This window comes from Sebastes umbrosus, chromosome 24, assembly GCF_015220745.1.
Source record: "Sebastes umbrosus isolate fSebUmb1 chromosome 24, fSebUmb1.pri, whole genome shotgun sequence".
Lineage (NCBI taxonomy): Eukaryota > Metazoa > Chordata > Actinopteri > Perciformes > Sebastidae > Sebastes > Sebastes umbrosus.
In genome coordinates this window covers 6,512,242-6,537,491 of record NC_051292.1, presented here as the reverse complement: position 1 = coordinate 6,537,491, position 25,250 = coordinate 6,512,242, and the positions used below count along the sequence as shown (strand labels likewise).

The 25,250-nt window shown below is 39.7% G+C and overlaps 1 protein-coding gene across 2 annotated transcripts in view; it reads left to right on the top strand.

Moving 5' to 3' along the window:
* Nucleotides 1-15,452: 15,452 nt before the first annotated feature.
* The window catches only part of LOC119483980 (E3 ubiquitin-protein ligase Midline-1-like), a 60,560-nt gene continuing 50,762 nt past the window's right edge, over nucleotides 15,453-25,250 (top strand). The window contains exons 1-2 of one of the 2 annotated variants that reach the window (XM_037762517.1): nucleotides 15,453-15,678; nucleotides 15,849-15,931. The gene's annotated coding sequence lies outside the window, so the exon portion shown is untranslated. Of the gene's footprint in view, nucleotides 15,932-25,250 lie in introns of both variants that reach the window. The other variant, XM_037762516.1, reaches the window with a different exon arrangement.

Here is a 25,250-nt window from a genome sequence, read left to right as displayed (position 1 = left end):
ACGATGGTAGATTTGCAAGGACAAGGTCAGCTAATGTGCGGCTGAAGCTCTGCAGCGAGAGCCAGCAATCTTCTTTTAAGCGATCAATAAACCCAGCAGATTTCAGCCAGATGACTAATGGCTGCTGATCTTCTAGGCCAAAGCGCTACTTGTTTACAGCAATTTTTACAAACATCTTGACATTAAAACGCTATGCACGGCGCCATAAAAAATTACAATTTACAGCTCCCTCGGACAGCTCTCTCTATGAGACAAGACTGTAGGAGTGAGCAGCGGGAACTGAGAATTTCAACAGCATGGAAGCAGGGCCGGCTCTAGCCCTTTTGGCGCCCAAGGCGAACACCCACCCCCCAATAGGTGGCGGCGCTGCTCTAGGGTTAAGGTAAGGGTTTAACTCCCAGAACCCAAACCCTAGTCCTCTGAACCACAACACACATCAGACATCACTATGGTTTTAAGACAAAAAAGATTGTTATTTTCATAAATAACTGTGTTTATTATAATATAAATAAACAATTGGTCCCTGATATTGTTTGGCTTACACTTTTATTAACTTATATATCTACTGTAAATTCAGGTAAAAGGACTTTGAAGTTATCATTAAATACAGCCTGTGGCTTGATCTAACCTTTTTTTAATTCTCAAGAAGAATCTAATCTCACAACTCCTCTTGTATCGTCTTTTACAGCTTTATAAAAAAGACCCGTCTGGCCTTGGATGGTAGCTCTCAAAAGAACCGGCAGGATGAAGTCAAAAGAGAAAAAGGTCCGGAGTGCTCAAGGAAGATCAGACAAGTAGACAAAGCCCGTACATGTTGAGATCTGGGTATAACAACCCACGCGTATTGGCACAAACGACCTTCTTCAAGGTGCTACAGGATAAAGTGTTGACTGCAATCATACCTGAATTATGTAGCTTACAAGGACTTAAAGGTGTGTTCGAGGCTGATGGTGGGTGACACGGTGTTTACAGGCTTTTTGAATATTTGTTGCCATATTCAGCATTTCGTCCTTGGACGATGAATGACAGCAAAGCAGAGCCGATTTAAGTATGTTGTCCTGTATAAAAACCTGCTTCAGATACTTTTCTCTTTGCACCAAGTTGCTTTAAGAAAAGCCCAGCTTGTAATACCTTAAGAGCATTACAAGAACACTGCTGCATTATTTATTCCGCTTAGGCATCAAAGCAAAAGCAGCGTGATTGATGTTAAATAAAATCCTTTCAGTTTTTGCCTGAAGTCGTCCAGTTGAAATTCCTCCCGTCCTCAGTGAGTGGAAATATCCAGCGTGTGGTTTGAGCAGGGTGTGTCGGTCCACATCTGTGGTCTTTCACCAAGTCAGAAAGGACTGCATCAGCAGCCAGTCCTTTCCATTTCCCCCCCCGACTGTCTTGTTGTTTACCACGATCATATGATGCTTGAATATGTCAAACACTCACATGCCAATTGCTGAGGGAAATCCAAGGAGATCGCTACGTCGGAGTTTAAGAGAGTAAACCCGCCGATTATAAGACACATCTGCAAGCGATTTGTGTCCGACGTGCTTTCTTCACCAGGACCTCGGTTTGCTGTGTCATTCTGTATCTCTTCAAAGTGTTAACAATGAATGAGATACTGTCTTTGTGGACTCCCGCAGAGTGTGCAATTTCATGCAAATTTGTATTTGTCTACCATGGTTCAAGCTTTTACTTAACTAAATTACACATGCTGAGAAAAATGTTCTTGGATAGAATTACTGCCAATGTTTTCCTGTTTTCTCGGTCATAAAGCAGACTTTTGAGGTAACATTACAGACAAAACACATAAGATCATAATTAGGTGGTAGTCCTGAATGTGTTTTTTTATTTTTGACTTATTTTAACTTACTAGGTTAAAGCTGAAGTAGGCGAGATTGGAGCAAATATGATTAAAAAAAGTTATTTTTTATAAAACGGTCGCTATATCCTGACAGTAGTACATGAAAAAAATCATGTTCCTCTGTTTCCTCATCTGCAAGATTTCACAGACCGGAGGAAAACAAGCAGTCAGAGCTGATCTGAGGTCTGCTGTCCATGAGAGCCGACTGTTAATCACTCGCGAACTCCAACCAAACGGTCAAACTAGGCAGCGCTGATCAAATATGAATCAATATTATGTTACGTTAATGCCTATTTCTTGCCTCAAATGTTTTCAGAATCATCTTGTAGTGCACGGTTTAGCTGTAAAATGAGAAAGTTTGTGACACAGCAGCCATTGTGAAATCTGTTGAAGGAACGCCAAGTTCTGGTCACATGACCGGAGCACAGCCACAGGAACGCTCTCTCTCTGAGATGAACTGTGATTGGTCAAAGTCTCCTGTCACGGGTTAGATTTTTTAAAGCCTGAAAACAGAGCCATGAGGAGGAGCAGAAGTCTAGTTTTCTCTCAGAACACTTGAATTACAATATGCTGAAAGGTTAGTATGGATTTTTTGCACAATGATGCCAAAAATATACTGCCTACTGCCACTTTAATTACATAAATACTTAACTTACTTACAAAACTTAAGTTACATAGCAAACATACTTATTCAAACTCAAACCATGATCTTTAACTAAACTTAACCAAATAGTTTTGTTGCCTAAACCGCCAAGGTTTCCTGGGATGAGAACAGGTTGGATATTCCCTCATGTTCAAGACTCTAGACAGAAGATGGCTTCTGGAAAGTTGGAGAACATAAAGATTGTTTGGTTTTAGCCTAGTTGCCAGAAAACTGCTTAAGATAGCCACAGGCTCCTGGATACAGTGGAAAAAGTGACTAACGTGGTGTGTGTGTTTGAGTTTCGCCCAAAACAACCAAAGATCTCAATCCCGTATTAGGATCAGTCCCAAAAAAGGATTAGTTTATGTCCTCATGAGCGTAAAAGTCTGGTCTGACCACTGACAGAAGGTTTGTCAGTTGTTCTGTAATTAGGTTTTTTTCTTCATCTTCCACAGATTGGAAGTGTTTGAGGGAAAATCTTTGCATGACATACTCTGCACCATGAGTCCACATGCTTCAGAGGAGCAATAGTGAAACAAACACGTTTCGCCTCTTTATAAACAGATCTGAACATGAATTCCACATTTACTTAACTTGCACATTTACTTCAAACAGGCCACCTCTCTGACCTCTGCAAAAGTGCCCACGCATGTTGTGTGTCATCTTCATTATCGGTGGAAACGGCACCGACGTGCAGGACCTGCCTGCCCGGAGAAAGTGCAACGTGTTTGGGTGCGCCATCTGCCAAAGACATTTCCATATCAGGGGGGCAACAGCTCAAAAATATAAGCTCATTAAATCAACTCTTGTGAGAGGATTTCCAGCAAACTTAGTGGCGGAACTAATTTTGGGACAGGTTTGCATAAATTGCCCTTTGAATGACCCGCCAGTCATGTTTTAAAGATATTTTTTTCGGGTATTCCAAAGGCTTTAGAATTTGACTGCTTAAAGCTGATGGTGTGACGCTTGAGTTCAAGAAAGGCATGTTTCATTATACATCTCCTCAGGTCAGTTTATGCAGCTTTGAAGAACAACACAAAGGTTTATGGGTAGAAAAGGTTTGATGGGTCTCATGTGTTCTACTATTACGAGCACCACGAGATTGTAAATTACCTTGTTTTGTCTTCCAACTGAGTTAATTTTTACAAGTTCTGATTCACTTAAAATTGGGCAGCACAAACTTTAAAATACCAAATTGCAAAGCTTAAACAGTACAGTTAGGACCAAAGAAGATTAAACGCTTCATAAACGTGCCCTAAGTGTTATCGGTGGCTATAAGCCTCATAAATGTGGATCCGAAGGGGCCTGCTACACCCACTAGCAGGTTTCATCATCGATTCATATGGGCGATCACGGAAAGAAGGAATAAAAGAAGACGACGTCACGTCTAGTGACAGTTTCGCTTTCACTTTTACAACGTAGTAGGTGTAGCAGGCCCCTACTTACCCACATCTATGAGGCTTAAAACGACTGCTAACACATATTTTATGAGATAATAACTTTAGAATCGGTTGCCTAAGTCGGAATGTCATAATGTCGGAGTCGGAATAAAGTAGGTAAGACACCATCCAACCCAAATTCATATTTTTAAGCAGTAAAGATGAAAATGTGTGGCATTGAAGTGGGATTTTTATCTCTGCAAGTGCAAGATTTGCACGAGTACACTCAATATACCGATCAATAAACCATGTCATACTAGCTTGTCGTGAAAGAGGCTAAATATATACATACATTTACATAAAGCAGCATATTTGCCGACTCCCATGTTGATAAGAGTATTCAATATTTAACAAATCTCCCTTTAAGGTACATTTTTGCATCAATTTGACTGAGTCCACTACAATCTCCAATTTATTCATAAAACCATGCACATTCACTGGTTTCACACTTTCTAAGTGACAAAACCAAACTCCTTTCATCCAACACTCTTCTTTTCTAAACTGTGTTCACACTTTTGGGTTTCGCCCCGTTGACAGTCAACATTTCTCACCCGATCTGAAGTCAAACAAGCTACAAACAGAACTCGAGTGTTGTGCGCCCGCTGTGTGAGACCTTTAAGTTTTTTCCAGCACTGGCGCTGCTCGACGAATGAAAAGAGCAAAAAAAAAAAAAAAAAATTGCTGAAAAAGTGTTTAAGATTTCATGTGGCTTTTGAGAGCTTTTCATTCCCTCTCCAAGCGTGATTTTTCCGATTCATCTGACAGACCTTAATGCTTCCCTAAGAGCCAAAGGCTGCATTGTTCGGAAGGACCTGCTTGGTAAAAGTCAAAATATAGACTTATACAGATGTAGAAATACAGTACGAGAATCAGAGAGCATGAAATATACATGGAGGGAAGTGGATGCTGTGGTTTGCCTTTTTATTTGAAAAGCTCTCAACATGATCTCAATTGGGAATTTAGATGTGGATGACGAAGCAAATATAGAAATGCTATTTTATGCTATGGAATAACAGAGCACCTTTATGTTTTTTTACTAGAAACAAAGGGTGTATGCCCCCAAAGCGGCGCGACTGACGGCATGCTAAAAGCAGGTGAGAGGAGATGCAATATTGAAGACATGCAATGGAGAACAGATGTTGGTGTACCGCGAGGCTGGGAGACCAATAATCCTCTTAACGTGTGTGTCAACAGTGCCACACATGTGCAGCGCATAAACTCAGGCAGAAAAAAAAAAGGCGAGATGATGAAATGCACAGCAAGACCGCAAATAAAATAATGTGTGTTTGGGTTAATAACTGACCACACATGCACAAACCACACACACACTTATTTTCTGTTTGTCTCTGTGTGGTGCTTGTTGTGTGTTTGACCTTAGGACCTTGCTCTCTACCGCCGTGGGGAGCAGTCCTGTAGACGCTGACCTTCTGCTGGTGACTGCATGGCCAGTGTATCCTCAAAACACCCGTAAGGACTATGGGTGTGTGTGTTTGGCATGTGGGCAGGGATTTCTGGTTGGATTATGTTGAATAAATGAGCAGCCCAGATATTTGTTGTTGATGTATCTGCTGTTTCGTGGAGATTCTGATCTGGAATTATCACATTTTCACAGGTTTTTGTCCTTTTTGCACGTCAAGCTCAAAATTAAACTTTACATGGTATAACTAGGTCTGGGTATTGGTACTCGATACCTTTAAAGGACCGGTGTGTATAATTTTGGGGGATCTATAGAGTGATCCAGGGATGACGTACTTTTGTAGGCCAAACAGGAAGTTAGCATCGCCCTGCTGGGTTCCTTTGCCAAAAAAGCCAATGGGATTCTTCCATTAGGTTTTGAATTATTGCAGAAAATCAACCTTGGTAGGAGATAAATAAATAAAATAAATAAAATAAAATAAATAAAATAAATAAAACAAATAAAATAAAATAAAATAAATAAAATCTAATAATGAATAAAAACATTTAAAATATATTTTAAATGAATAAAAAATAAATGCAAAAATAAATAAATACATTTGAATCAATAAAAATAAATAAATAAATAAAAGGGGAAATTAAATATAAGAGTAGATACATAGGGTAATTAATACAAAGGTAAATAAATAAATAAACAAATTAAAACAGAAACATCAATTTATGTCACATTTTATCAATTAATTAATGCCTACATTTATTTTAAATATAATTTTGGCACATTTAATGGCACATTAATGTATTTATTGAGTAATTTATTCATTTATTTTTGGCAGGTTCTGTCCTCCAGGTATAGCATATAGGTATGTATAACTGATGTCTTTTGGTGTAACAGCAAGTTGGACAGTTGTTGAGCAGAGAATCACACAAGAACTTAACTATTAATGCCATACGTGCCAGGGACTAATCCCAAATGGGCCTTCACATTTTCTTCCAGTGTAAAAAAAAAAACACGTGCAATAATTCATGTCTGATATGATGGATAACATACACATTAAATGCATATTTATCACCAAAACTACACATTTGTCAGAGAGGATGGCTTGCAATTTGTCATTTTCATCACATTGGGGAATTTTATATGGTATAAATTAAAGATACAGCACAAAAAAAATTACTTTTCAGCAAAGTAAATCACTGAAATATATTGGCACTGGCCTTGAAAACCCATTTCAGTCAAACCCTACTTCAGATTAATCAAACTATATTGTTTGACTTATATAGTTCTTTGTCTGAAATCATAAATTAAGGAGTTATAAATTGCCCACACATTTTATAGTGTGTATTTTGAGCAGTTTTTCTTTAGTCTAGGTCGTGATTCCTGCTAATTAACCTCGTTACACTTTGAACTGTCCTATGGGACCCCTGAGCCGACTGTGAGCCTCAGCCAGCCTGCTAATAACCCGCCGCTTTGGAGAGAAATCCCAAAGAGGGGGCGACCATTTCGGGAAGCGACATCATCAGTTAAACACTGACATTTGAGAAGGATAAGTAGACTCCCGGAGGACTGGGATGTGTCAGAGCCACAATCTGACACGCCGTGACTTTAGATCGTGATCTAGAGCCACAAAAATGAGCAAATAATAATGATTTGTGTTACATCTTTAATCAAAAATGTGTGTTTCCAAATTATTCTTGCACTAAAAGAGAAGTTTTGTCAGAACTGCACTTTCAGACTTCTTCATGTGCTATTTATTTTATGAATAATTACAGGAGAGGGGGCCAGATTTGACTTTTCTAAAATGCAAATCGAGTCGGCGGGGCCGTGAGGGGGATTGTGCCGAGCCACTCAAATGAGGAAAAAGGGGAACAAAGAGCAACAAAGAGAGCAGAGGAGTCACCCATTTTATTAATTGTGTTGGTTCTTGCAGTTGCCCTTTGGAAAAGTCAGTGGACTTAATTAAATTACCGTGCACGCTCGGAGGAGAAAGTGGTAGGATATAGCGCTGTAAAAACAGAGCCTTGCAAGCATTCAATCCCTTATCTAATGAGAATGAGAGCCGAGGGGACGCTCTAAGGTCTTTAAGTGTCCTCTGAGTCCTTCACTTACTATTATAATATCTGGAGTTAGTGGAGAAAACTATGAAGGCCAGCATCCGGGTTTGAAAACAGCAATGCGGAGCTGATGGGAGCGACATTGCCAATGCTTTCAAGCCTTACCAGCCAGCCCTCCTATATAGTGCCCTTTAAACCCTCTGGGCTCCTTCAGAGCGAAAAGGCGTTCTCTTTCCAGGTCAGCTCGCTTGTTTGCTCCTCACAGCTGAGTCCCACTGTTAGCACAGCACATATAGGATAATTACAGGCTGCCCGTGGGTCAAGGGAGTCGAGCAAGAGAAGCCGGCGCAGAGGAGTAAGTGGTATTGACATGTTTGCCCTGCCCCCCCTCTGCCGACACATGTTCCGAAGCCCTGAGGCACCGCCCGCGGTCACGAAGGGCTCGGGAGAAGAAGAGGAGGCAGATGCATGCCGAGTGGCGCGGCGAGTAGGAAAAGCCGCAGAAAGGCTGGGCAATGGAGAGAGAGTAAAATGCCAGGTTCTGTTGTGGTGTTTGCATTGCGGTGCGAGGGGAAGAGAAAGTGCACTAGAGCGACAAGGACACGGAGAGGTCAGAACATATCACAATCTCTCTGTGAAGAAGCACACAACCTTTGGTTAACTAGTTAAGTAGATCTTTACATTTCGGCCAACCTTGAGCCGCTACAGTTTGGTCCAATAGATCTGTGTGAAGAAAAATCAACTATAGCTCTGCATTTAGCATCATTTATGGTCATTTATCATCTTCTAAATTGATGTTAAAGCGTATAGAAACCTTGGTCTTTGTAATTCCATCTGTATGTGGGCAGTAGATACCAGCTACTCATCGACCATAGTTCTCAACACAGGAGTACCGACCCGAGACTCTATGTATTTGGTCCCATTTGACTTATTTTTAACAATTTGTTTTGTATTTATAGGTCATGATATATGGCTTTGAATTCCTGTAAATAATCCTCTGTGAAAACCTCCAGGCTTTCGTATTATTACAAAATATTGTCAACGTGATACAATAAACTTGGACGTATTGCACTAAGAGCAAGTAGGTCACCCGTGCGTTGTTACTACAGGCGACACTGTCATTTGAATATCTGGGAATTCGTCTCATTTGCCCTTTGCAATGATAATGTACTTATTATGATGATTAGTCCCTGAGGACGTCGCGACTCCTCAGCTACCGTGCCCCTTTGACTCATGCTGATTTCTTTGAGTTATTTCAGGAGACCCCTTGTGGGAAAGACTGAGGAAACGGAGAGTCTGTTAGTCCGAGTTGTTGATCACCGTCTGTCTACCTTGTTAAAACATATTATGTAAAACCTTCTTTGTTCATAGAACTCTCCAGAAAAATGTAATAACAAACATTTCATTTCCTTTTGGACTTCCTTTGTTTCCATAATGCTCCGATGGCTCAGACATGTTCTTCAAATAGAAATGAATGTTTGTTGTTTATGGTTCAACTGATAGAGGATGTGGAATATGGCATGATGTAACCCTTCCGCATTTTACTGTAAATGTATATGACAATAACTTCTTCATGCCCTGAAGACAGAAAAAGGAACATATGTTTGTGTTTGCTTTTATGTTCACACTTTTGTTTTTGCTGCAAGGAAGTGAACAATAAACATGATCATAAAATCTTCCCTTGAAAATCCAGGGTCATAAAACGTGTGGAAAACTGAAACAAATGACTCCAGAGTTGCCACTCGTCAACACTATATCAGCCGATTACACTGTTGTCAGGCTATTAAATAGGCATTATCAGTCACTATTAGCCCCATAGATTTGGGTCAATAGGGGCCTACTACACCCACTAGTAGGTTTCATCATCTATTCGCATGGTAGATCCCTGAAAGACGGTATAAAAGAACACAACAGCGACCTCTGGCGACTGCAGTCATTTTAACCGGAGCAGAGCGGAAGTCAGGCGCTGTAGGGGTGGAGGATTGGGAAGCTGGATGGGACATAAAAGAGTTTGCATCATGTGTGAAACCAACAATGTGTAGTTGTCTTTGTGTTCATAGTTATTTAACCCAAAAAACAATGTTTTTCCATAAAGTTAACTGTTTTTTTTGCCTAAACCTAAAGAAGTTGTAGTTTTGTTGCTTAAACCTAAAGAAACCTTTTTGTTTGTGTTCAAAACGTGATGTTTCATTCAGTTTTACAACGTGTTAGAACATGTTACTTTAAGTCTCATTTTCACTTTTACAACATGGTAGGCGTAGTAGGCCTCTAATGACCCACATCTATGGTGCTTATAGCGACTGATAACACCCAATAGCCTGATAACAGTCAAATCAGGTGGCTATATTCACTTTTTACTGCCAAAAATTTAAGGGGGATGGATATTTTGGTAACGCTTTAAATTAAGGGTCTTGTAACAAGTGTTAGTTCATAGGTAACAAAGCCCTTATAAGTCTTTATAAGCTGCTTCTTAACATTATTGTGTCAATAAGACTAGATAAGTGTTAATAATAGCATTATAAACATGTTTAATGTTAGATTATAAGTCATTTATAAGCACTTATAATAAATATAACATTTTATATACTGCTTAAGAATGTTAATAAAAGCCTAATGAGTTTCTTATAAGTGTTTATAATAGCATTAAAAACACAGTTATTGAGTTTAACTAACTTACATATTATATCGTTATACCTTTACTTAGCTTTTTTGTTGCTTTCTTTAGATTAATACATACTTTTATTATGCATTTATTAGCAGTTAACTAGGTTTTTTTGCAGGAACAATGCAAGAACAATGCTTATTAAGATTATTAAATCCTTTATTATGCACTTATTTACAGTTAACTATGCTTTTTGCAGGTACTAGATCTAATGCAAGAACGTTTTTTTGATGCTGTTGAAATAGGCAGTTTCATAAGAGAGAGGCAGTAGTAACTAGGACATACTGTTGACAACAGTGACCTGTAAGGCCCGTCTATACCACCTCCAAACACCAGTACCATGTTTTTATTTGTTTGCCTATTCCTACTATACAGATGGGCTAAATGGGTCAACAGACGGTGGATGTGTGTCATAGATTCCCTTCTGGTATAGCGCTGACCTCCCGCCTGTGGAGATTCAGCAGAGAATAAAAAACTGCTGATGCTCACTTAAAAGCAGCCTTGACCTGTTTGTTTCACTTCCAAACTGTATACACAGTACAGTACACAGCTGGAATCTGTGTGCAGAGTGTCCTGGCACTGAAATATACTGCAACATATTGATCCCATTAATTATTTTCTTTGATGTGCAGCAACTTTTGGAGGTCATAAACCAAACTCCTGCTGTACTGTATGAGGGCATCCTTGGCAGCAAGGTAACGGTAACACTTGAGTACCCAGAAGTCACTTAACAAGATGTAATTAAAGCTTCCTTAAAGTTTCTTCTTGGTAGTTTATGTGGCATCACTTCTGTTCCAAATTTTGTTATTGGAAAAAGTTTCAAAAGAGTTTTGCTCTTGCACTGAAGACCATGTCCACACTAAGTTGGCTAAATCTGAAATCCAGAGTTTAATAAAGCCCAACAAACCATCTATAACAACATAAATGCCTGATTAGATGGTCTGCTGTCAACTTTTGGTTTATTCAATTTCCCAAAGTGAAAGTTTAAATGCCGTTTCAAAGCCTCACCCACACTGCTTGGTGGAGAACTACTGAATTATTTCTAATTGTTGAACGCAAACTCCACCCACGTTGCCAAACCTTTCCAATCCCTCTGTTGAAATTTCTCAGAGATTTTCACACTAATCATCATACTTGACAGAAGTATTAGGGCCAACACTTTGACCAAATATGGCATGGGATGCTGCAGCCACCACTTGTATTGTATTTAGGTATAGAAATGTATGTTGACATGTAATAAAACCAAGGAAGTTGTGATACTATGGAGTGTGTCTTAACTATTGCTGTAGGTCACCTGGATGTCCCGAAGACATATTTTTACATAGATATCTTTTTTTTTTAATTATACTATTTTATATATGTATATATATATATACATATATATATATATATATATATTTATCTACATCTATATATGATATATAATAGATATACATTTTTTTATTTTTTTAATATGCTTTATCATTTATTTTATTATTATTATTATTATAATAATTATTATTATTTTAAATATCTAAATATATATACACAAAAAATGTTTTAGAAAGTAAAAAATAAATGTGTGTGTATATATATATAAATAAATAAAATATGGTTTTAAAATATAAATATAAATATGTATAAATAAATATGTATAAATACATATAAAATGTTTTTAAAATATATAAATAAATAAAATATATTTTTAAAAGTAAAATAATAAATATGTATATATATTCATATTTATTCTTTGCTTTTAAAAACATATTTTGTATCACTTTTTTATTCTTATATATATTTTTTTTATGTATTATTTTTCTGATACACTTAATTTGGATGATTATCATCCACTTATTGATTCATTTATCCCTTCTGCAAGCACAATAGTTATGTCTGTGTATAAGTGTGATAGAATGTGAAGGTATGTAAGTATGTACCATTATGCTATTAAATGTATATTTCATTTCCTGCAGGTATTTTTTCTTTCCATCTTTACTCAGAACTGTACATGTGACAAAGTTTAAACTACAACAGCCGGTACACTGGTAATAGAATGAAAGCAAATGCCCCTACTCACCTCTAGGTAGATGTAATGTAAGACACAACAGGTCTTTTGTAATATGTTCCATCGCAGCAGAGAAAGGATGAAAGCATTACAAAAGTGCCAGAGGTTGGCATGGAACATATTAGAGACTGAACATTGAGCTCTGGGGAGATATTGAGACAGCTGCAACCAACACAAACACCAAAGCAACACAGCTTTGAAATGCCTCTGAATGTCTCATGGGGGCATTGTTCCGTCCTACCTCCATGATGCTCTTTTAGCATTGTTTATAGCACACACGAGTTATCAAAGCAATGTGCAACAAGAGGGCAATTTCGGTAAGTTACCCTTTCAACAAAAATGGATGCATAATCTAACCAAGATAATACACATGGGAAACCAAAGGCCTTCTCCTGGGTGGCTTGTAAGATTATCCAACCACTTCCCTAGCAAGCCAACACATCAAGATTATCTCCCTGCATGCCCACAGGCACGAGGCGGAGGAGATACAGACATGAGAATCAGCTCTACGTCCTCTGTAATCTTCATGGAGTATGAAATAGTCAAAAGCGTGGCACATTCAATATTCACTTTAATCTGTGTTTTTTTTTTTTTTCTTCCCACTAGCAGTGAAGCAGATGATTAGGCATGTCTGGCCTCATCAGCAGGTCTTATGCTCCCTGGTGGAGCTGCTGATCATGTTGTTAGAGGCTGCTAGAACAGCTTAGGTCATTCAAATCCTAAACACTGTCAGCAGGGGGGGTCCAAATTGCTTTCCTTAAGCACAATATGGGCTAATCTGTGTGATTTAGCCACATGCATTGGCCGTATAATGACCGTAAAATGATGCAAAACAGAAAAGAATAGGATCGTGTGTTCCATTCCGTGCCATCGGCCCCATTTGTGTGGATAAATCTGTATCCTGACCTGCAGCCTCTTGTTGTCAGAGACATCAAAGTGAACAGTGTGAGCCAAAATATATAAATATATAAAAAAAAAAAGATTTCTGCCAAACAGTGGAGAGAAAATGTTTTTGAAGTTTTGACATTTTTGAGGTTTAAATGTTTTGAAGCGTGGATTTATCTGTTCTCGCCATCTTTGCTGGAGCTACCAAAATAATCGGAATTCTGGGTGAAGCTGGGGAGGGGTGAATGCCACAGTTGATAGTCTTGGACAGCTGTCAATCAAGCAAACATTTTTTAAGCCTTGCTATACTATTAACAAAAGAAAATCACCACTGAGACACTCCCAAGAAATACAATTTTGACCATATTTTCCTGTTAACCTTAGATGCCAAAGACAATCCTTAGACTGTGACAGGGCTTACAATCTCCCCCTATATACAACCACCTGTTTCTACAATGACGGAGGTTCCACATATGGGTGATGAAACTAAATCAGCTCAGAAAAAGCTAGTATATGGACTTTTTGAGATTATTTTGTTACACATACGGTACAGTTCCCAAAGCTCAAGAATGAACTTTCATACTCATAATATTAAGGGTGTATGGGTGAATAGATACTTATCCTCTTTCCATACTGCACTTAACGTATGTGTTTATGTGGCGATCCCCAAATGTTAACATTAGGGACTAATTGGAAAAAAACTGACATTGCAATATTTTTTCTGTGATATATTGCAATATGAAAAAAATACAGGACTTTTCACCAGACGATGACAAAGAACTTGTTTTTTGTCAACGTCATCCTTTCTGTCAGCGCAGTCACCAGGAAAAAATGTTGGTTTTGTACATTTCTGCAAGCCACGGATACGTTAAATGTGGGCATTTTTGCATTCAGACAGAGCAAGTAACGTAGTACAGTGAGCAACCGATATTGAAAGTTACGTGTTATAATAACGAGTATAACAAGGGAGAAAGTCCTCTAAAGGTGGGTGGGAAGGGTGTTGAACGGGTCAATCTAAAAGTAGACGTTGACTTTACGCTTCTTACATAACGTTGTTACGTAAAGTTCTGTAAGAAAGTCTGCTAAAGGCTGTTATTTATTTATGCTAGATCCGTTGTTACGTTACGCTGTTACGTTACACTGTTACGTTACGCTGTTCCGTTACGCTGTTCCGTTACGCTGTTCCGTTACGCTGTTCCGTTACGCTGTTACGTTACGCTGTTACGTTACGCTATTACGTTGTGTTGTTCTTATTTTAACACAAACCATGATATATTTTCTAACCTTAGCCAAATAGTTTTGTTGCCTAAACCTAACCAATCCTTTCACAATGTCGACCACGTGGCATTGTACATTATCACTGATATGAAACGCATTGATGAACACCTCCGATGCAAACATTTTTTTTTCTGGTAACAGGGTTGATTCTGTAGCCAAAATGTTGTGTGTCTTTTTGCAAACAAATTTTCCTTTTCCGTGTTTTTCTCCTGTTCCTTGCTCATTTCCAGGTTTTTTGATAATGGCATTGTCAATCGGTTGAGCCATCCCTTTGGTTCAGACTGAAATATCTCAAAAACTACTGGATGGATTACCAATGAAATCGTGTGTGTACATAATGATATCATCAGCAAACATAGAGATATTAGCTTAGTCTAAAACACGTATAATATCATTAAAAAATGAGATGAGTAATACAGCCCAAAGAAACTGCCTTATTAATACTTTTGTCATCTACTAGATTAAGAGTCCAGTTAAAAATTAATACCATGATTAGTGAAGTTTAATTAAAAACATCCAAATGAATCTTAGAGACTCTGGACATAACCCGCCTGAAGTAATTTCAATTGTCTGCCTTTAAATATTTCAGTGTCCCATGATGGTCTATGTGTTGATTCCATGACTTTTCCTTCCCACCAAGACCAACGTTATGAAGGATTTACAATTGTTTTATTTTCTTGCAAGAGAATAGTCAAATTAAAACATCAGCTCTTGGTAAATAAAATACTATATTAGTCTTTAAAAGCACAGTTTCAGCCCAAAGTGCTCAAAGTTAAACTGTGGCGTTTGAGTTTGAATATGAAAACATATGCTGATCCCGCTGTGCTTTTGTTCCCTTGGGTGAAGACAGCTAAAATTTAAAAGCAACTCAAAGCTAAGGAAAATGCAAACATTATGAAAAATTGAGGCAGTTTGCATCAGCTCTTTAAATGAGAGAAAAAAAATAGATATATGGAGTGTAATGTTTTGTGTAATCAGCAAATGGTTGCACAGCGAGAGCCCTGCATTTAATTGAATCGAGGCAACGTGAGTGTGTCTGCAGTTTCATTATCCTTGTTGGGACTGAGGTGTAAAATTGGAGCCAACTGTTGTTGGAAACTGGACACATGCCTCGGAAAGAGATTTATCTACATTTTCCACAGGAGATTTTTTTTCTATTTATTTTTAGGATGAGATCCCAAGAAGGTGTGACAGACAAGCCAAGATGCTGGATACCGTCTCCCGCCTCACCATCCATCTGCTCTGGATCAAAAGCGCAGGAGGGTCCAAGAAAGCTCAATGTTCCCAGTAATACAAGCATGAGTTTCAAGACCGCTGGACGAAGCACTTGCAGCGCTGGTTTCCTCAGTCCGCTTCACGCTTGCCTGAGCCTGAACACATGACAAGTAAAACCCGAAGGCACGGGTAAGGTGGGGGTGGGGGGGCAGCTGAACAGGAGGAGGAGGGGAGATGCAAGAAAAGATCCTAAGTGTTTTGATTTGCGAGTGCGCTGCGTGTGCGGATGCATGAATCTGCGTCCTCTCTCACCTTTCTTTTTCCATCTCTCTCTCCTTTCCCTTCCCTCTCTCTTCAAGGTTACTCACTGTTGTTTCCCCAGACTGGAATCACTGCACGCTTCTCTTCTTTTCTGTCGGAGGACCATGTGAGGCTCTTGAATGTAAGTGCCTCCCTTTGTTGCTTAATTCACTTTCATTGGGACCATTCCTTTAGAGGCGGTTTAGGGTCTTTTTTCCCCCTCTTCTTCCTCGTAGCACATGCACAATGGGATGTCATACATCGGAGTGGGTCGGGACGGGGTGGGGAGGGGGGTCTAGATTGCTCCATGTGGTCCAAGCGTGGGAGTTTGGATGCACGTGTCTGCCGCTGTCATTGTCTCGGCGTGGCTTTTTGCGCAGCTTTGTTTTTAGTTTTGAACTTGATTTGCTGCATGTGTTGTTCATTGACTTTCGGTTGGCTTTGTGTTTGGTAACCATGAACTCAAGATGCTTCATTAAAGGTCTGCAGGGTCCTTAATTCAACCTCTAAGTACATGAGTAGATGGACACAAAACAACTACCTTTTAAATGGAAACAAGAAAATACGATAGTTTGTTATGTAAATGTAATAAAATAACTGTAAATTACTGCTTTATTACTATTACTTAACAGTGGTTATACACAATTTGAAGGTTCTTAATACAGCTTTATTTGACAACATAAAGCCCCTGCATATAGAGTTCTACTGGAAGTCAATGGGTTTTTTGAATGGGTTTTTAGTTAGATAAGGTCTGTGGTTAAACAAAAGCCTAAGAGATTTTAACGTTTTGCTCTACAATATAAATTATGTCAGTAGATGCCCAACTTGTGAATTTGAAGCCTTTATGCGTCTTAAAAAAGGCGAAATGTGGTAGCTAAATGAGACTACTAAACGTCATCATGCCTCGTTGTGTATACTCGTGCTCATGGGACGGTGGTGTAGTTCGTCTATAGCATAACGTTAGCTTTTTATTTCTGGCGACTGCATTCACACTTCATTTATGAAGATTATCTTGCTGAACAAAACGTTTAAATATCATAAACTTTTGTTTGCCACAGAGCTTATTTTCTGCAATAATCAATAACCCAATGGAAAAATCCCATTGGCTTTTTGTCGAGGGAACCAGTGTGAAATATGTACATTCGTACCTGTGTTGTATTTATTGGGTCATATCTAATCACCTATTACATAATCAAGGTGTGTCTGAGCATTTTAAAACCGCTTTTCAACCCACTGAAGTTGAGGACTATCTGTTCTGTGTTGCATGTTAAATTTATACAATGACATATTTATGTTTTACCACTAGCTTGTTCGCTGTACCCTGCAACTACCCAGAAGGCCTTTGTTTGTTTATACCAACATATTATCCAATTTATTCTGTGTTCTCTGCGTACATGAGCCAATGGGCAAATTGCTTGTTTGGACTTATGTCCGTATTGTGGAAGCCAATGTTCCACATTTGAACTGGATATATCATGAAGCTAAATCTTCCGCTTGTCAGTATAATAGGCCTTGTTTGTTGGCTTTGTTAATCTCTGTGGTGACCTCAGAGTACTGTTAGAATTATGAGGATGCATCTTATGTTTTAGTCAAAAATGTTCATATAATGCCAGTATCTTCACTCTCGCTTTAAAACTGAGCCCGCTACAACCTAAAAATCGCAAGTTGCGTTAATGAGTTAAATAAATTAGTGGCATTAAAACAAAATTGTGTTACGTGTTATTAGTGCTTTAACTTTGACAGCCCTATAAATAATTTAAAGACTGATTTAAATTCGCAAGCACCTTCTAGAACAGCAACAACTTTGATTGACATGTTTCTCATTATATTGTACTTTAATGGAATTATTCGTCTGTGCTCTCAGATGCCTCCATACTGAAGATTATTCACTATAAAGTTCCTCCCTTGCTTTCTACCGCCAGGTTTTAATGCAAAAATGTACTCTGCAAAGGTTAAAACTTCATATGATAAGTAGTTCAAATTCCTTCAGGTCTGCATGAATTTCTGTGACGTTTCGGCTTTAAACACCCTCCCATGCTTCACTGCGAAGCAATGTGTCTGAAGTGAATTGCAACTGACGTGGCCGATGAATAATACAGACAGTGTATACACTCGGTTATCAATTATGGACAACCTAACTAAGCTGCATGCTGAACATGGAGGTTTATTGTGAACATGCGTGTTTACCTACACTACATCAGCAGGTTATATTTGTGATTGCCTGCTTTGAATGTCGCCGTGGACTTATTTTTGGACTGAAGCGATGTTCTGGTGAAATGTGTTTGGTTTATTAAAGGCCGGCACACAAACACACACAGCTCTACATATTGAATAATGATGTAAAGTGGATTTAGCTGCTGCTGCAGTCGGTGGGATTCCTCTGTGGCTGATTGAGCAGCATGAATCTACAACTTACTTAAAGGGGACCTATTATGCGTTCGTACTTTTTCCCTTTCCTTCAGTGTGTTATATGTTTTTTTGTGCATGTAAAAGGTCTGCAAAGTTACAAAGCCCAAAGTCAACACCAAATGGAGAAAGACTGCTCCTGAACTGCCTGAAATGCCTTGCTTGAAGTCCCGCCTTTTCTTCCGTAACGTGGTGATGTCACCAAGTAACAAGTTAGAGCGGAGTCCGAAGAGTTTTGGTTCGGGGGGCAGCCAGTATGTGAACAATAAAGTGTTTTTTTTTAACGTTAAAGCATGTAAACATGTTCTAGTAGAAACCCAAAACACAACTATGCACCTGAAAATGAACATAATAGGTCCTCTTTAAGCGCAAGATACATGAAACATATCTTAAAATGCAATTCCCCCCCCCCGAAATTCCATTTTATATCGATGCAATTCATGTTTCATCTATTTTGAAATGTTTTTTTGAGCCAGATAAAAACATGATGTTTCTAAAGAATCACATGTTGCAACATGAGTAGATTGCAGGAGTCCTGGTAGTGCTTTGACCTTTTGCTTCAATTTGGATGAAACGTTTCATTATTCATTTCTAGCCGAGCCAACAGAAACCGTTCGAGGTAGCCATTACTGTTGTGATCACGGACGTATTTGCAGTTCACAACAACCTCGGTCCCTCCCCTTCCCTATTACGGATTCCACACACTCCGCTCCCTTATCAGTGCTGACATGTGGAGAGAGGAGGCGCTGCTGAATGCAGCAGGATGTGACAGTTGCGTACCTGGAGCTACTGGCGCTGAGCTAAAATGAAGTGAAACGGTGTGTGGAGGAAGGTTCGGAGACATGAACCCAGAGCGTAGATGTGAGTTCGTGGCTTGTCACTTCGAGGAGTAAAGGTGTTGGTGAAAGCCAAAGATGGCTACATAGTGATGGTATTTATGTAATTTTTTCAGAAAAAAACCTATAGATTCAATCACTTTTTTATCATGAAAAGGGTCAGTTGATTTTAATATTAGAATATTACATTACGCGTTCAAAATGTCCCTGCAGTATGCTCAAATTATTTTCAGTTTTAACACCCCCATTGCCATATTTGGAGCCCAGCGGGGTCCCGAGCTAGGAGGCCTTGGCATCAGCAACTCCCAATGTGTCCAATCTTTTTCATGCCCGGCCAAACCCCCTGCATTCCAGCTATAAAATCCCATCTCTCTGTCGAGGGACTCGAGAGCTTGGCATTCATGTTTCAGCTCCCCGGCAGCCGAACTCTGGCTCCTCGCCACCTCCTTGTCTTATACCAAAGCCCAGAAAAATGAGTTTGAATGGAGAGAAAGGACAGCGGGGGTTTCGGAAAGAAGTAGGGGGAGTTTTAAATGCAAGCCGAGGCATTTTATTTGCAATGACCCCCTTTCATCCACCCTCGGGGTTTTGGACTGTGTGAATGGGCCGGTTTGTTCTCCGGGTGACCAAACATGGCACTTGAATGTTTATCTGCACAATGACAAAGCTTGAGAGAGCCAAAGACACTTGATGATGAGATGGACCGTGAACTAGTCAAGTGCCCCTGCTCTGTTCGGCCTCTGCTAAACACACAGCTTTGGCTCCACTGCAGCTCTGGCTGCGTTGGCGATCCAACTTCTCTCAATACAGTGTGTGCTTGTGCCAGCCACTACAGGACAATGGTGGAGTCTTATCATTGTTAAATGTGCTGGGAAACTGGCCCTGGAGAGTTGCATGCAATTAAGTTGCACTAAGACAAAGCTTTTCAAACTTGTTTGCAACGCAGTTCATGCAATTGCCAATCAAAAATTACCTCGATGGGTTAAGGTTAAGTATTGACCTCAAATGGTTAAGGTTAGGCATTGACCTTGAATAATTGAGGTTAGGCATTGACCTTGAATGGTTAAGGTTAGGCACTGACCTCAAATGGTTAAGGGTAGGTATTTTAGGCAAGTTACATAAGAAATAAATTAACGTTGACTTGTGTTTTTTAACCACCCATCCACCCTGACATCCTCTCTACACAGTGTTTGTCATTCTTTATACTTCCTGGTACACAAGTACGTGGATTATAGGAATTGATTTCTTGGGATATACAGTATATGAATTACAGTGCATTGCTTTTCATAGGCATATGGTATACAAATGGTGTATGACAACAGCCTGAATTTAATGACATCATAACAAACTAGGCCTGTTTGCTATGAAGCTGTGTGAAACTTAATTGTACCTCATGAGTCAACCACGTTGACTTTATAGTTTTAATATGCAAAGGCGCATTCAGACAGAAACCAGCTCTATGTTGAGGCAATGGAAGGGGCTGTGTTGGTGGGAGCATGTTGTTTCTGGTACCAGTGAGACATTAAATACAATCCAGACAGGCTCATTTGAGTGGTAGGTCTATGAGTTTGAATCAGACGCCAAAACACACAACGACTCGAATACAATGGGACATGATTTTGCAACTCTGGAAAGTTATCACAGTCGCCAGGTGGAGTAGAAATACAGTGTTCAGGTTACAAAGTAATCCACTAGGAACGGGAACTTGCACGTATTGTGTTAAATGCTGCGTTGCATTACGGAAAAGTTGAACTGTTTTTGCATTTCTTCAATTCATTGGCACCTCTGTTGAGCCAGTGGACAGTGGCCAGACAAACTGTCTTTACTTGGCGATAAATTACTGAAAATAATCCAACAATAAATTACAGAAATGTACCGGACAAAAACAGTTCTCAAAAAGGCTCCATGAGGAATGTACAGCGCTACCTGGTATCCTACAGCCTCTTCAGCAAGCGGCACTGGAGCGGCAGGGCCTCCTTGGTAGAGGGCTCTGCCTGTGCTTATATAACTAGGGTTACAGTATCGTAACTTTCGTTCTAACTCACACATGCTCCGCCCTCTACTTAACTCTATGGGTTCAGCGGGTGTAGCCCGATGGATGCCACTACATCGACCTAACCGCACTGATCCAAACCGGCTAACTGAATAGAAAAGGTTAAAATAAAAGATATGGTTAAATTTCCTCCCACAGTCCAAAGACATGCAGGTTAGGTTAATTGTGGACTCTAAAATTGCCCGTAGGTGTGAATGTGAGCGTGAATGGTTGTCGGTCTCTATGTGTCAGCCCTGCGATGGACTGGCGACCTGTCCAGGGTGTACCCTGCCTTCGCCCAATGTCGGCTGGGATCGGCTCCAGCCCCCCCGCGACCCCTAACGGGATAAGCGGTTGCAGATGGATGGATGGATGGATGGTTAAATGGCAACCTTTTGTCTCAATTTCTTTGCCCATTTCTTGCTCATGCATAAGGATGCTGCCCCATGTGACTCTGAATAAGGCAAAGACAATGACTGAATGTCAGTGGTGTCTGGAGTATTCCCATTGAAAGAAAAACATTGATTTGACTGATTGATCTTTTTCACGGCTGTTGGAGTCAACAAAACCTTTTCTGCGATTACCAACAGAAAAGAGCACAATAGAAAAGACCTCCTAAATAGCAACAGAAGGCAATTTGAACACGATCATTCTCAACGACATAATGGCTGACACCATTTGTCTCATCTAGTTCACAAAGTCAGTGCCTGTGCAGCTTAGTATGCCATTGATTAACGCTGCGTCTCGGTGTGCATACCGCCGGCTGCATTAATAGGCTCTTTGATTAGCTGGGGCTCAGAGTCAATGTCTGGCCTACGAGCGGGAGTGGATCGATGTGTCCTCGTGGAGAATTCATAAACTGGGAGTGCCAGGAGAGCCGTTGAAAGAGTTCTAGTTCAACATTACAAATGTGGTTGCAAAACAAGCACTTTTATCACTGTATCATGATATTACATCATGCTCCCCCCTTGTGATTCCAGGAAAAGATGCTCCCTAATTATGGGAGATGGTTTTACAGGTGCAGTGTCATGATTTGTAAGCAAAACCTCAAAGCATAACAGTGCGCTCCCATTCATTACATACTATATATTCTGGTGTGACAACAAAAATTAAGCCAAGTCAGCAAAGGAATGGAGACAAAGTTAACTGCCACCAATAAATCCCCCCAAAAATCCAAACATTGTGGCGCACCCAGCCAGAAAACACAATCTTCCTGACAAAGTCAGCATGTACGAAGATATAGAGCCAACGTCTAAATGTGAATGCTTGTAAAAGTTGGACAAGCCAGCATTTATGACCAGTTAAAAAACAATTGGATGTGCGTGCCCCCCGAACAAAGCAAAGTGATATCATCCAGTGGTCTAAACATCTGTTTGCTTGATCACTTTTGGCCCGCATTAGTCTCGAGGGAAAACCACAGAAGGAATGTGTCAAATCAACTGGATCACAGTCACGTAGGAACCAAACTGTTTGGGAAAATTGGACCCAAATGCAGTGCTAAAGGGGAAGTTGAGCTCAGTATCTTGGGGGATAATTCAACTATTTAAGTTCCATCTGAGTCGTAAAAGCATCAGGGATGATGTTGCGTCGGCCAAATCGAGGTGAAACTTCCTGCAATTGATAAACATGCATTTCCTTAAGGATGTAGACAATTATTCTGACTTCTAAGAGTAGATTGAGGCATTTGTTTTTTATTGCGTTGAGCTGTACTGTATTTACAGCAGGGCTGTCAATCGAGTAAAATATTTAATTGTTAATCGCAAATTAATCACACATTTTTATCTGTTAAAAATGAACCTTTTTTCCTCTCTCTTTTTAACCACATTGTTAAGAATGGACTCCTTTGTGCAAACAGATAACGTGCGCTGAGATGTAGGAAGCCGTGCATTCCAAGGGGGAGTAATGCAATGGTCTTATAGATCGCTTTGTTTGTTTTGGAGAGCAGTAGCTAAACACACACACACTCAGACAGACAATGTCTTTCTCCAAGCTTTGGAAAAGTGCTGTGGGTGGTTTATTGATTGAACCTCTGAGGTCAATGTGTGTGTGTTTGTGTGTGAGACTGGCCCTGTGTGTCCGCGGCTGGCAGTATTTATCTGTGCTGATGTTAGAAGAATAGAGACGAGGTGTTGGCTCGGCCTGAGGGGACAGCTCGAGCTCGATGGAGAAACAAGACATGTAGAGGGGGCAAGCAGGAAGCAAATGTCATTCGCTTTAAGAGTTCTTATCCCCTGGGAAGCACCTCAAGGGTCGGCACGTCTACCTGCCTGTGCCCCGGACTGTCTGCATGTCTGTCTAAATACTGCATTAGAAGTGACATAGATATTTGTATCTGCCTCTTGAACCTCCTCCATGATTTAAGAAATATATCTGATGTCTGGTGTCACCATGCATGTGGGTCAGTAAAGGGCTACTAAACCTACTACATTGTAAAAGTGAAAGTGAAACTTAAAAGCAACACGTTCTAACTAGGGCTGTCAATCGATTTAAATATTCAATCGCGATAAATTGCATGACTGTCCATAGTTAATCGCGATTAATCGCAAATTAATTACATTCTTTATCTGTTCAAAATCTGCCTTAAAGGGAGATTTGTCAAGTATTTAATATTCTTATCAACACGGGAGTAGGCAAATATGCTGCTTTATGCAAATGTATATTTATATGTATTAGTGGAAATCAATTAACAACACAAAACAATGACAAATATTGTCCAGAAAAATTGCAAGCTGGGTTAATGTGTTAAAGAAATTAGTGGTGTTAAAATGAATTTGCGTTAATGCTTTATTATCCCGTTAACTGTGACAACCTTCTCCACCCCACATGGAGTTTCACGCTATCTATACTACAGTGCCGGACTTGCTGTCATAATTACCATGGTCGCTAGAGGTTGCTGACGTCTTCTTTTATACCTTTATTCTGTGTTTGCCCATGCGAATCGAGGGTGTAGTAGGCCCCTACTGACCCACATCTATGGGGCTTATAACCACTGATAACGCCCATTGAATGACTTGATAAAACAGAAAGAGCTAAACAAATTAGGAATATGTAAATATGATTATAATTCAATTCAATTCAATTCAATTCAATTCAATTCAATTTATTTTGATATAGCATCAAATCACAACAGAAGTAATCTATAAGCAGACAGGGTTGCATGTGCACATATTCATATGGTCGTGAAGATATCCTTCCATTGCCTTGCTATAGCATCAATCATCATTCATCAAAAAGAGGTGCAGTTATTGCTATATGCACTACATTTGTCATTCAAACACTCAATCGTAAAGCTCTTCTTTAAAGACGATACAGTATGTGCACTAGCCAATCTTGATATTCATTCATATTCATCAATGAATTTGAGAGTGATTTAAGTAATTAAGTAATTTGATTTTTACAAGATGAGGCAAACAGCTTTATTTACACCTGGATCTCAGATGCCTTTCAGAGGCCCTAAACCTACTAAAATAGATGATTAAGGATTATTAAAATCACACCTGAGCCCGAACGACTTGATTAATAATTCAGACCATTAATGATCCAACTGAGACCATCATTTATTCCATTTATAATTCATAGCTGTCTTACACTGTAGTCACACTGCGCGAAGCCCCCTCCCCACCTTCATGCAAAATGCATGTCCTCTGATTAATGCCCCATCTTTCCATTCCTCTCACTGACTTTGTACTCCATGTCTTAGTCATCTTCATTCCCAGCTAACAACTCTTTTTTTATGACCATAGAGGATATATGCTTGTATATTCACTATAAGCAAAGTGAGATGTCTCTACTTCTTTATGTGTGTGTATGAGCACTCTCCCCGTCACAGGTAATGGCAGGCCCATAAATCTGAATATTTTCTCACTGCCAGGTGGACTATAATACATTATTGCATTACATTAAACACACACACACATATGGCACACACACAGAGCTGCACCGCACTGCAGGGACGAGAGCAAGGGAGGTCGGAGAGCCTGACTTTCACTTATAACTTATTCATGCTTCACGCCGTCACTCGGCACACCTGGGAAAGAAGTCAATTCTTTCCACCGCGGGGAGGCTCATCTAAAGCAGCAGTATATGACTTTTAAAATAACAACCTGCTTCTCAAACATCCTCAAATAGTATTTCCTATTACCTTCGTCAGGGCTCCAAATGGCAGAGTTGCGCTACCAAAGCTGTGT